Source organism: Babylonia areolata, chromosome 19 (genome assembly GCF_041734735.1).
Source record: "Babylonia areolata isolate BAREFJ2019XMU chromosome 19, ASM4173473v1, whole genome shotgun sequence".
Taxonomy (NCBI): Eukaryota; Metazoa; Mollusca; class Gastropoda; order Neogastropoda; family Buccinidae; genus Babylonia; species Babylonia areolata.
Window position 1 is genome coordinate 1,789,846 of NC_134894.1, and position 10,155 is coordinate 1,800,000.

A 10,155-nucleotide genomic window follows, 5' to 3' on the forward strand; every position below is an offset into this window, starting at 1 on the left:
TACCACTGAACCACCACCAGCTGTGACCAGAAGTGATGGTGGCTCTCTGTGGCAGTGTCATACCACTGAACCACCACTCCGCTGTGACCAGAAGTGATGGTGGCTCTCTGTGGCAGTGTCATACCACTGAACCACCAGCTGTGACCAGAAGTGATGGTGGCTCTCTGTGACAGTGTCATACCACTGAACCACCACTCAGCTGTGACCAGAAGTGATGGTGGCTCTCTATGGCAGTGACATACCACTGAACCACCAGCTGTGACCAGAAGTGATGGTGGCTCTCTGTGGCAGTGTCGGTGACATGCTGTGAAAGCAGTCCCCGTGGAGTGAACGTCAGCAGAAGGAAGATAACTGATAACAGTATTAACAGCCGACAGTTGTTGGCTCCAACCATCACTCAGTGTCAAGTGACATGACACAGCTGATAGCTCCTGGCCAGTCTGTAGTAATGAGGTTAGTGACTGATGTACTGATTAATTAGTTAAAGCTTACCAGAAAAATAAATAAAATAAATTCAAAGGTATGGTTAGAAGTCCCATTGCATTTAATGGCCATCGATACAGTCTGTCTGTTGTGTTAACCTCCTGCTGCCAAAGTCAGGTAGCCATTCACACCTGGATGGAGATTTGAAAATCAGAGTGAAGTGTCTTTCCCAAGGGCACAACACCATGCTGAAACAGGGGTTTGAACCCTGGTCACTGGTGAACCCTGGTCACTGGTGAACCTTGGTCACTGGTGAACCCTGGGCTTTGAACCCTGGTCACTGGTGAACCCTGGTCACTGGTGAACCCTGGTCACTGGTGAACGCTGGTCACTGGTGAACCCTGGTCACTGGTGAACCCTGGGCTTTGAACGCTGGTCACTGGTGAACGCTGGTCACTGGTGAACCCTGGTCACTGGTGAACACTGGGTCACAAGTCCAACACCTTACTGCTACAGTGCCTGTGATTGATTGGTGAAGATTGGGAATGAGGTCACTTAGTTGTAATCTTTTTATGTAGATTGTAAATGAGGTCATTTAGTTATAATCTATTTATATATATAATTTGTGAATGAGGTCACTTAGTGATATTCTGTTGGTGTGTTTGTTATTCATTTTCATGGGTTTTTTTTTTTTACATTTTTATTGTGCATTAGTTTCTTCTTCACATGCATGTGTCATACTTCTACTTGCACTTGAATTCTTAATCGAATGAACTGTGTGAATGTGTGTGTCAAACTGATGCTTTTCTTCAGTTATCAGAATATGGATGCCAACATATGTATATTATGCTGTATTTGTCATATTATGTTTGAAGCTTGAATTAAGTGTGTGTGTGTGTGTGTGTGTGTGTCTGTGTCTGTGTGTGTGAGTGTGTGTGTGTGTGAGTGTGTGTGTGTGTGTGTGTGTGTGTGTGTGTCTGTGTGTGTGTGCTCTTTTCACACATGCAGGTTAAGAACTCATGCGTACACACACATACACATATATATGCATGCACGCACACACACACAAACACACACACACACACACCATTGTTATTGTTTAATTTGCACCCAACACCTTTGACAGTGACCTCAATGTTTCCTAGTCAGTAAAGACAATCGAACCTGACCTCTATCTCATCTTCTCTAATCTGCACATACAACACACACACACACATACAACACACACACACACACACACACACACACACACACACACACACACACACACACACACACCATGCACACACACACACACACACCATGCACACACACAAACACACACCATGCACACACACACACACACACACACACACACACACACACACACACACACACACACAGAGTTGTTGATGAGGGCTTCACACAGGGCTGTCAGTCTGTGCCCCACTACGTGCAGATGAAGACAAATTGTTCCTGAGGGTGGCCACAAATGGATAGTTTCTCCTGTCTGGAGTACTGGAACTGCGTAAGGCTAGCTGGAAGAAAAGGAGAGGAGGGAGCACACACACACACACACACACACACACACACACACACACACACACACACACACACACACACACACACACACACACACACACACACACACACACACACACACACACACACACACATCTAAACACACACACAGAATGCCAAAGATGAGAGAGGCAATAATGAGAATTTTCGATAGAACTACCAGAGATCACCAAGCTGCAGTGCGTTTACTTTTCAAGGAAGGGTTTATTCAAAGAAAAATTTCATGTTAAAAAAAAATAATAATAAGAGAGAGAGAGAGAGAGGGCATTGATAATTTATCTGCTTTTTGGACTGTGTATTTTGGTTTCCTGGTCGGCTGTGTTTAGTGTGACATTGCTTTCCAGGTAGACTGGAGACAGTCTGCTTACTTTGGTATGTCATGTACATGTTGGTGCAGACACACGTGTGACATTGCTTTCCAGGTAGACTGGAGACAGTCTGCTTACTTTGGTATGTCATGTACATGTTGGTGCAGACACACGTGTGACATTGCTTTCCAGGTAGACTGGAGACAGTCTGCTTACTTTGGTATGTCATGTACATGTTGGTGCAGACACAGGTGTGACATTGCTTTCCAGGTAGACTGGAGACAGTCTGCTTACTTTGGTATGTCATGTACATGTCACATGGAATGTGTTAAACGGAAACATTCCATCTGATTACATTCCTACTGAACTTTGTTTTGAAACAATGAAAGGACTATTGAAAAGTTTCACATCTTGTTTAGTCACTATTCTGCTGCTACGACTACAACTATGGCTACAAGTATAACTACTGCAACAACAAAAACTGCTACTAATTCTACTACTACTACTACATGGAGACATTGAGTAGGTTAGTGCTTACTGTGAACATTGTGTTCTGGTTTCCTGTGATAGTGACTGATATTGTGTAAGGGCTTAACTCTGACACACTGTTCTGGTTTCTCTGTGACACTGTGTTCCATGATGCTGTGTTGTGTACACTGAGGAATGCTGTGTACAGTGTGTTGTGCTGTGTACAGTGAGTGATTCTGTGCTGTGTACAGTGAGTGACGCTGTGTTGTGTTGTGTACAGTGAGTGAGTCTGTGTTGTGTACAATGAGTGACGCTGTGTTGTGTTGTGTACAATGAGTGATGCTGTGTTGTGTACAGTGAGTGATGCTCTGCTGTGTACAGTGAGTGAGTCTGTGTTGTGTACAGTGAGTGAGTCTGTGCTGTGTACAGTGAGTGAGTCTGTGCTGTGTACAGTGAGTGAGTCTGTGTTGTGTACAGTGAGTGACGCTGTGTTGTGTACAGTGAGTGAGTCTGTGTTGTGTACAGTGAGTGAGTCTGTGCTGTGTACAGTGAGTGAGTCTGTGTTGTGTACAGTGAGTGAGTCTGTGTTGTGTACAGTGAGTGAGTCTGTGTTGTGTACAGTGAGTGACGCTGTGCTGTGTTGTGTACAGTGAGTGAGTCTGTGTTGTGTACAGTGAGTGACGCTGTGTTGTGTACAGTGAGTGAGTCTGTGCTGTGTACAGTGAGTGAGTCTGTGTTGTGTACAGTGAGTGAGTCTGTGCTGTGTACAGTGAGTGACGCTGTGTTGTGTACAGTGAGTGATGCTGTGTTGTGTACAGTGAGTGACGCTGTGTTGTGTACAGTGAGTGAGTCTGTGCTGTGTACAGTGAGTGACGCTGTGTTGTGTACAGTGAGTGAGTCTGTGCTGTGTACAGTGAGTGACGCTGTGTTGTGTACAGTGAGTGAGTCTGTGCTGTGTACAGTGAGTGACGCTGTGTTGTGTACAGTGAGTGATGCTGTGCTGTGTACAGTGAGTGACGCTGTGCTGTGTTGTGTACAGTGAGTGAGTCTGTGTTGTGTACAGTGAGTGATGCTGTGTTGTGTACAGTGAGTGACGCTGTGCTGTGTTGTGTACAGTGAGTGAGTCTGTGTTGTGTACAGTGAGTAACGCTGTGTTGTGTACAGTGAGTGAGTCTGTGCTGTGTACAGTGAGTGAGTCTGTGTTGTGTACAGTGAGTGAGTCTGTGTTGTGTACAGTGAGTGAGTCTGTGCTGTGTACAGTGAGTGACGCTGTGCTGTGTTGTGTACAGTGAGTGACGCTGTGTTGTGTTGTGTACAGTGAGTGAGTCTGTGTTGTGTACAGTGAGTGAGTCTGTGCTGTGTACAGTGAGTGAGTCTGTGTTGTGTACAGTGAGTGAGTCTGTGTTGTGTACAGTGAGTGACGCTGTGCTGTGTTGTGTACAGTGAGTGAGTCTGTGTTGTGTACAGTGAGTGAGTCTGTGTTGTGTACAGTGAGTGAGTCTGTGCTGTGTACAGTGAGTGACGCTGTGCTGTGTTGTGTACAGTGAGTGACGCTGTGTTGTGTACAGTGAGTGAGTCTGTGCTGTGTACAGTGAGTGACGCTGTGCTGTGTTGTGTACAGTGAGTGATGCTGTGTTGTGTACAGTGAGTGACGCTGTGTTGTGTTGTGTACAATGAGTGATGCTGTGTTGTGTTGTGTACAATGAGTGACGCTGTGTTGTGTTGTGTACAATGAGTGATGCTGTGTTGTGTACAGTGAGTGAGTCTGTGTTGTGTACAGTGAGTGACGCTGTGTTGTGTTGTGTACAATGAGTGATGCTGTGTTGTGTACAGTGAGTGACGCTGTGTTGTGTTGTGTACAATGAGTGATGCTGTGTTGTGTACAGTGAGTGATGCTCTGCTGTGTACAGTGAATGATGCTGTGTTGTGTACAGTGAGTGATGCTGTGCTGTGTAGTGTTGTGCTGTGTACAGTGAGTGATGCTGTGCTGTGTTGTGTAGTGTTGTGTTGTGTACAGTGAGTGATGCTGTGCTGTGTAGTGTTGTGCTGTGTACAGTGAGTGATGCTGTGCTGTGTTGTGTAGTGTTGTGTTGTGTACAGTGAGTGATGCTGTGCTGTGTTGTGTAGTGCTGTGCTGTGTACAGTGAGTGATGCTGTGCTGTGTTGTGTAGTGCTGTGTTGTGTACAGTGAGTGATGCTGTGTTGTGTAGTGTTGTGTTGTGTACAGTGAGTGATGCTGTGCTGTGTTGTGTAGTGCTGTGCTGTGTACAGTGAGTGATGCTGTGCTGTGTTGTGTAGTGCTGTGTTGTGTACAGTGAGTGATGCTGTGTTGTGTAGTGTTGTGTGTTGTGTACAGTGAGTGATGCTGTGCTGTGTTGTGTAGTGCTGTGTTGTGTACAGTGAGTGATGCTGTGTTGTGTAGTGCTTTGCTGTGTACAGTGAGTGATGCTGTGTTGTGTAGTGCTTTGCTGTGTACAGTGAGTGATGCTGTGTTGTGTAGTGTTGTGTGTTGTGTACAGTGAGTGATGCTGTGCTGTGTTGTGTAGTGTTGTGCTGTGTACAGTGAGTGACGCTGTGCTGTGTTGTGTAGTGCTGTGCTGTGTACAGTGAGTGATGCTGTGCTGTGTTGTGTAGTGCTGTGCTGTGTACAGTGAGTGATGCTGTGCTGTGTACAGTGAGTTGTGTTGTGTAGTGTACAGTGAGCAGTGCTGTGTTGTGTTGTGTACAGTGAGCAGTGATGTGTAAAGTATGTTGTGTTGTATACAGCGAGTGACACTGTGTTGCGTTGTGTACAGTGAGTGATGTTCAGTTGTGTACAGTGAGTGACGCTGTGTTGTGTTGTGTTGTGTACAGTGAGTGACGCTGTGTTGTGTTGTGTACAGTGAGTGACGCTGTGTTGTGTTGTGTACAGTGAGTGACATTGTTGTGTACAGTGAGTGACGCTGTGTTGTGTTGTGTACAGTGAGTGACGCTGTGTTGTGTTGTGTACAGTGAGTGACACTGTGTTGTGTACAGTGAGTGATGCTGTGTTGTGTTGTGTACAGTGAGTGACACTGTGTTGTGTACAGTGAGTGACACTGTGTTGTGTTGTGTACAGTGAGTGACACTGTGTTGTGTACAGTGAGTGACACTGTGTTGTGTTGTTACAGTGAGTGATGTTCAGTTGTGTACAGTGAGTGACGCTGTGTTGTGTTGTGTACAGTGAGTGACGCTGTGTTGTGTACAGTGAGTGACGCTGTGTTGTGTTGTGTACAGTGAGTGACGCTGTGTTGTGTTGTGTACAGTGAGTGACGCTGTGTTGTGTACAGTGAGTGACGCTGTGTTGTGTTGTGTACAGTGAGTGACGCTGTGTTGTGTACAGTGAGTGACGCTGTGCTGCGTACAGTGAGTGATGCTGTGCTGTGTTGTGTACAGTGAGTGATGTTGTGTTGTGCACAGTGAGTGACGCTGTGCTGTGTTGTGTACAGTGAGTGACACTGTGTTGTGTACAGTGAGTGACGCTGTGTTGTGTTGTGTACAGTGAGTGACGCTGTGTTGTGTACAGTGAGTGACACTGTGTTGTGTACAGTGAGTGACGCTGTGCTGTGTTGTGTACAGTGAGTGACGCTGTGTTGTGTACAGTGAGTGACGCTGTGTTGTGTTGTGTACAGTGAGTGACACTGTGTTGTGTACAGTGACGCTGTGCTGTGTTGTGTACAGTGAGTGACACTGTGTTGTGTACAGTGAGTGACGCTGTGTTGTGTTGTGTACAGTGAGTGACGCTGTGCTGTGTTGTGTACAGTGAGTGACGCTGTGTTGTGTTGTGTACAGTGAGTGACGCTGTGTTGTGTTGTGTACAGTGAGTGACGCTGTGCTGTGTACAGTGAGTGATGCTGTGTTGTGCTGTGTACAGTGAGTGACGCTGTGCTGTGTACAGTGAGTGACGCTGTGCTGTGTACAGTGAGTGATGCTGTGTTGCATTGTGTACAGCAAGTGACACTGTGTTGTGTACAATGAGTGATGCTGTGTTGTGCTGTGTACAGTGAGTGACGCTGTGTTGTGTACAGTGAGTGACGCTGTGTTGTGTTGTGTACAGTGAGTGACGCTGTGTTGTGTACAGTGAGTGACACTGTGTTGTGTTGTGTACAGTGAGTGACGCTGTGTTGCATTGTGTACAGTGAGTGACGCTGTGTTGTGTTGTGTACAGTGAGTGACGTCTGTGTTGTGTACAGTGAGTGACACTGTGCTGTATACAGTGAGTGATGCTGTGTTCTGTTGTGTACAATGAGTGACGCTGTGTTGCATTGTGTACAGTGAGTGACGCTGTGTTGTGTACAGTGAGTGACGTCTGTGTTGTGTACAGTGAGTGACGCTGTGTTGTGTACAATGAGTGACGCTGTCTTGTGTTGTGTACAATGAGTGACGCTGTGTTGTGTTGTGTACAGTGAGTGACGCTGTGTTGTGTACAGTGAGTGACGCTGTGTTGTGTTGTGTACAGTGAGTGATGCTGTGTTCTGTTGTGTACAGTGAGTGACGCTGTGTTGTAAACAGCGAGTGACACTGTGTTGTGTACAGCGAGTGATGTTCAGTTGTGTACAGTGAGTGACGCTGTGTTGTGTTGTGTACAGTGAGTGACACTGTGTTGTGTACAGTGAGTGACGCTGTGTTGTGTTGTGTACAGTGAGTGACGCTGTGTTGTGTTGTGTACAGTGAGTGACATTGTTGTGTACAGTGAGTGACGCTGTGTTGTGTTGTGTACAGTGAGTGACACTGTGTTGTGTACAGTGAGTGACACTGTGTTGTGTTGTGTACAGTGAGTGACACTGTGTTGTGTACAGTGAGTGACACTGTGTTGTGTTGTTACAGTGAGTGATGTTCAGTTGTGTACAGTGAGTGACGCTATGTTGTGTTGTGTACAGTGAGTGACTCTGTGTTGTGTTGTGTACAGTGAGTGACACTGTGTTGTGTACAGTGAGTGACGCTGTGTTGTGTTGTGTACAGTGAGTGACGCTGTGTTGTGTACAGTGAGTGACGCTGTGTTGTGTTGTGTACAGTGAGTGACGCTGTGTTGTGTACAGTGAGTGACGCTGTGTTGTGTTGTGTACAGTGAGTGACACTGTGTTGTGTACAGTGAGTGACGTTGTGTTGTGTTGTGTACAGTGAGTGACGCTGTGTTGTGTTGTGTACAGTGAGTGACGCTGTGTTGTGTTGTGTACAGTGAGTGACGCTGTGTTGTGTTGTGTACAGTGAGTGACGCTGTGTTGTGTACAGTGAGTGACGCTGTGTTGTGTTGTGTACAGTGAGTGACGCTGTGTTGAGTACAGTGAGTGACGCTGTGTTGAGTACAGTGAGTGATGCTGTTGTGTTGTGTACAGTGAGTGATGTTCAGTTGTGTACAGTGAGTGACGCTGTGTTGTGTTGTGTACAGTGAGTGACGCTGTGTTGTGTACAGTGAGTGATGCTGTGTTGTGTTGTGTACAGTGAGTGACGCTGTGTTGTGTTGTGTACAGTGAGTGACGCTGTGTTGTGTACAGTGAGTGACACTGTGTTGTGTACAGTGAGTAACACTGTGTTGTGTTGTGTACAGTGAGTGACGCTGTGTTGTGTTGTGTACAGTGAGTGACACTGTGTTGTGTACAGTGAGTGACGCTGTGTTGTGTACAGTGAGTGACACTGTGTTGTGTACAGTGACGCTGTGCTGTGTTGTGTACAGTGAGTGACGCTGTGTTGTGTTGTGTACAGTGAGTGACGCTGTGCTGTGTTGTGTACAGAAAGTGACACTGTGTTGTGTACAATGAGTGACGCTGTGTTGTGTTGTGTACAGTGAGTGACGCTGTGCTGTGTTGTGTACAGTGAGTGACGCTGTGTTGTGTTGTGTACAGTGAGTGACGCTGTGCTGTGTTGTGTACAGTGAGTGACACTGTGTTGTGTACAGTGAGTGATGCTGTGTTGTGTTGTGTACAGTGAGTGACACTGTGTTGTGTACAGTGAGTGACGCTGTGTTGTGTTGTGTACAGTGAGTGACGCTGTGTTGTGCTGTGTACAGTGAGTGACACTGTGTTGTGTACAGTGAGTGACGCTGTGTTGTGCTGTGTACAGAGAGTGACACTGTGCTGTGTACAGTGAGTGATGCTGTGTTGTGCTGTGTACAGTGAGTGACGCTGTGTTGTGTTGTGTACAGTGAGTGATGCTGTGTTGTGCTGTGTACAGTGAGTGATGCTGTGTTGTGTTGTGTACAGTGAGTGATGCTGTGTTGTGTACAGTGAGTGACGCTGTGTTGTGTACAGTGAGTGACGCTGTGTTGTGTTGTGTACAGTGAGTGACGCTGTGTTGTGTACAGTGAGTGACGCTGTGTTGTGTTGCGTACAGTGAGTGACGCTGTGCTGTGTTGTGTACAGTGAGTGACGCTGTGTTGTGTTGTGTACAGTGAGTGACGCTGTGTTGTGTACAGTGAGTGACGCTGTGTTGTGTTGTGTACAGTGAGTGACGCTGTGTTGTGTTGTGTACAGTGAGTGACGCTGTGTTGTGTTGTGTACAGTGAGTGACGCTGTGTTGTGTTGTGTACAGTGAGTGACGCTGTGCTGTGTACAATGAGTGATGCTGTGTTGTGCTGTGTACAGTGAGTGACGCTGTGTTGTGTACAGTGAGTGACGCTGTGCTGTGTACAGTGAGTGATGCTGTGTTGCATTGTGTACAGTGAGTGACACTGTGTTGTGTGCAATGAGTGATGCTGTGTTGTGCTGTGTACAGTGAGTGACGCTGTGTTGTGCTGTGTACAGTGAGTGACGCTGTGTTGCATTGTGTACAGTGAGTGACGCTGTGTTGTGTTGTGTACAGTGAGTGACGTCTGTGTTGTGTACAGTGAGTGACACTGTGTTGTGTTGTGTACAGTGAGTGACGCTGTGTTGTGTTGTGTACAGTGAGTGACGTCTGTGTTGTGTACAGTGAGTGACACTGTGCTGTATACAGTGAGTGATGCTGTGTTGTGTTGTGTACAATGAGTGACGCTGTGTTGCATTGTGTACTGTGAGTGACGCTGTGTTGTGTACAGTGAGTGGCGTCTGTGTTGTGTACAGTGAGTGACGCTGTGTTGTGTACAATGAGTGACGCTGTGTTGTGTTGTGTACAATGAGTGACGCTGTGCTGTGTTGTGTACAGTGAGTGACACTGTGTTGTGTTGTGTACAGTGAGTGACGCTGTGTTGTGTTGTGTACAGTGAGTGACGCTGTGTTGTGTTGTGTGACGCTGTGTTGTGTTGTGTACAGTGAGTGACGCTGTGTTGTGTTGTGTACAGTGAGTGATGCTGTGTTGTGTACAGTGAGTGATGCTGTGCTGTGTACAGTGAGTGATGCTGTGCTGTGTTGTGTACAGTGAGTGATGTTGTGTTGTGTACAGTGAGTGATGCTGTGTTGTGTTG

The 10,155-nt window shown here is 46.6% G+C and overlaps 1 protein-coding gene across 1 annotated transcript in view; it reads left to right on the forward strand.

Annotated features, from left to right (window-relative positions):
* The first annotated feature begins 422 nt into the window (after positions 1-422).
* The window catches only part of LOC143293368 (uncharacterized), a 115,986-nt gene continuing 106,253 nt past the window's right edge, over positions 423-10,155 (forward strand). Inside the window, exon 1 of the mRNA XM_076604174.1 lies at positions 423-453. The gene's annotated coding sequence lies outside the window, so the exon portion shown is untranslated. The remainder of the gene's footprint in view (positions 454-10,155) is intronic.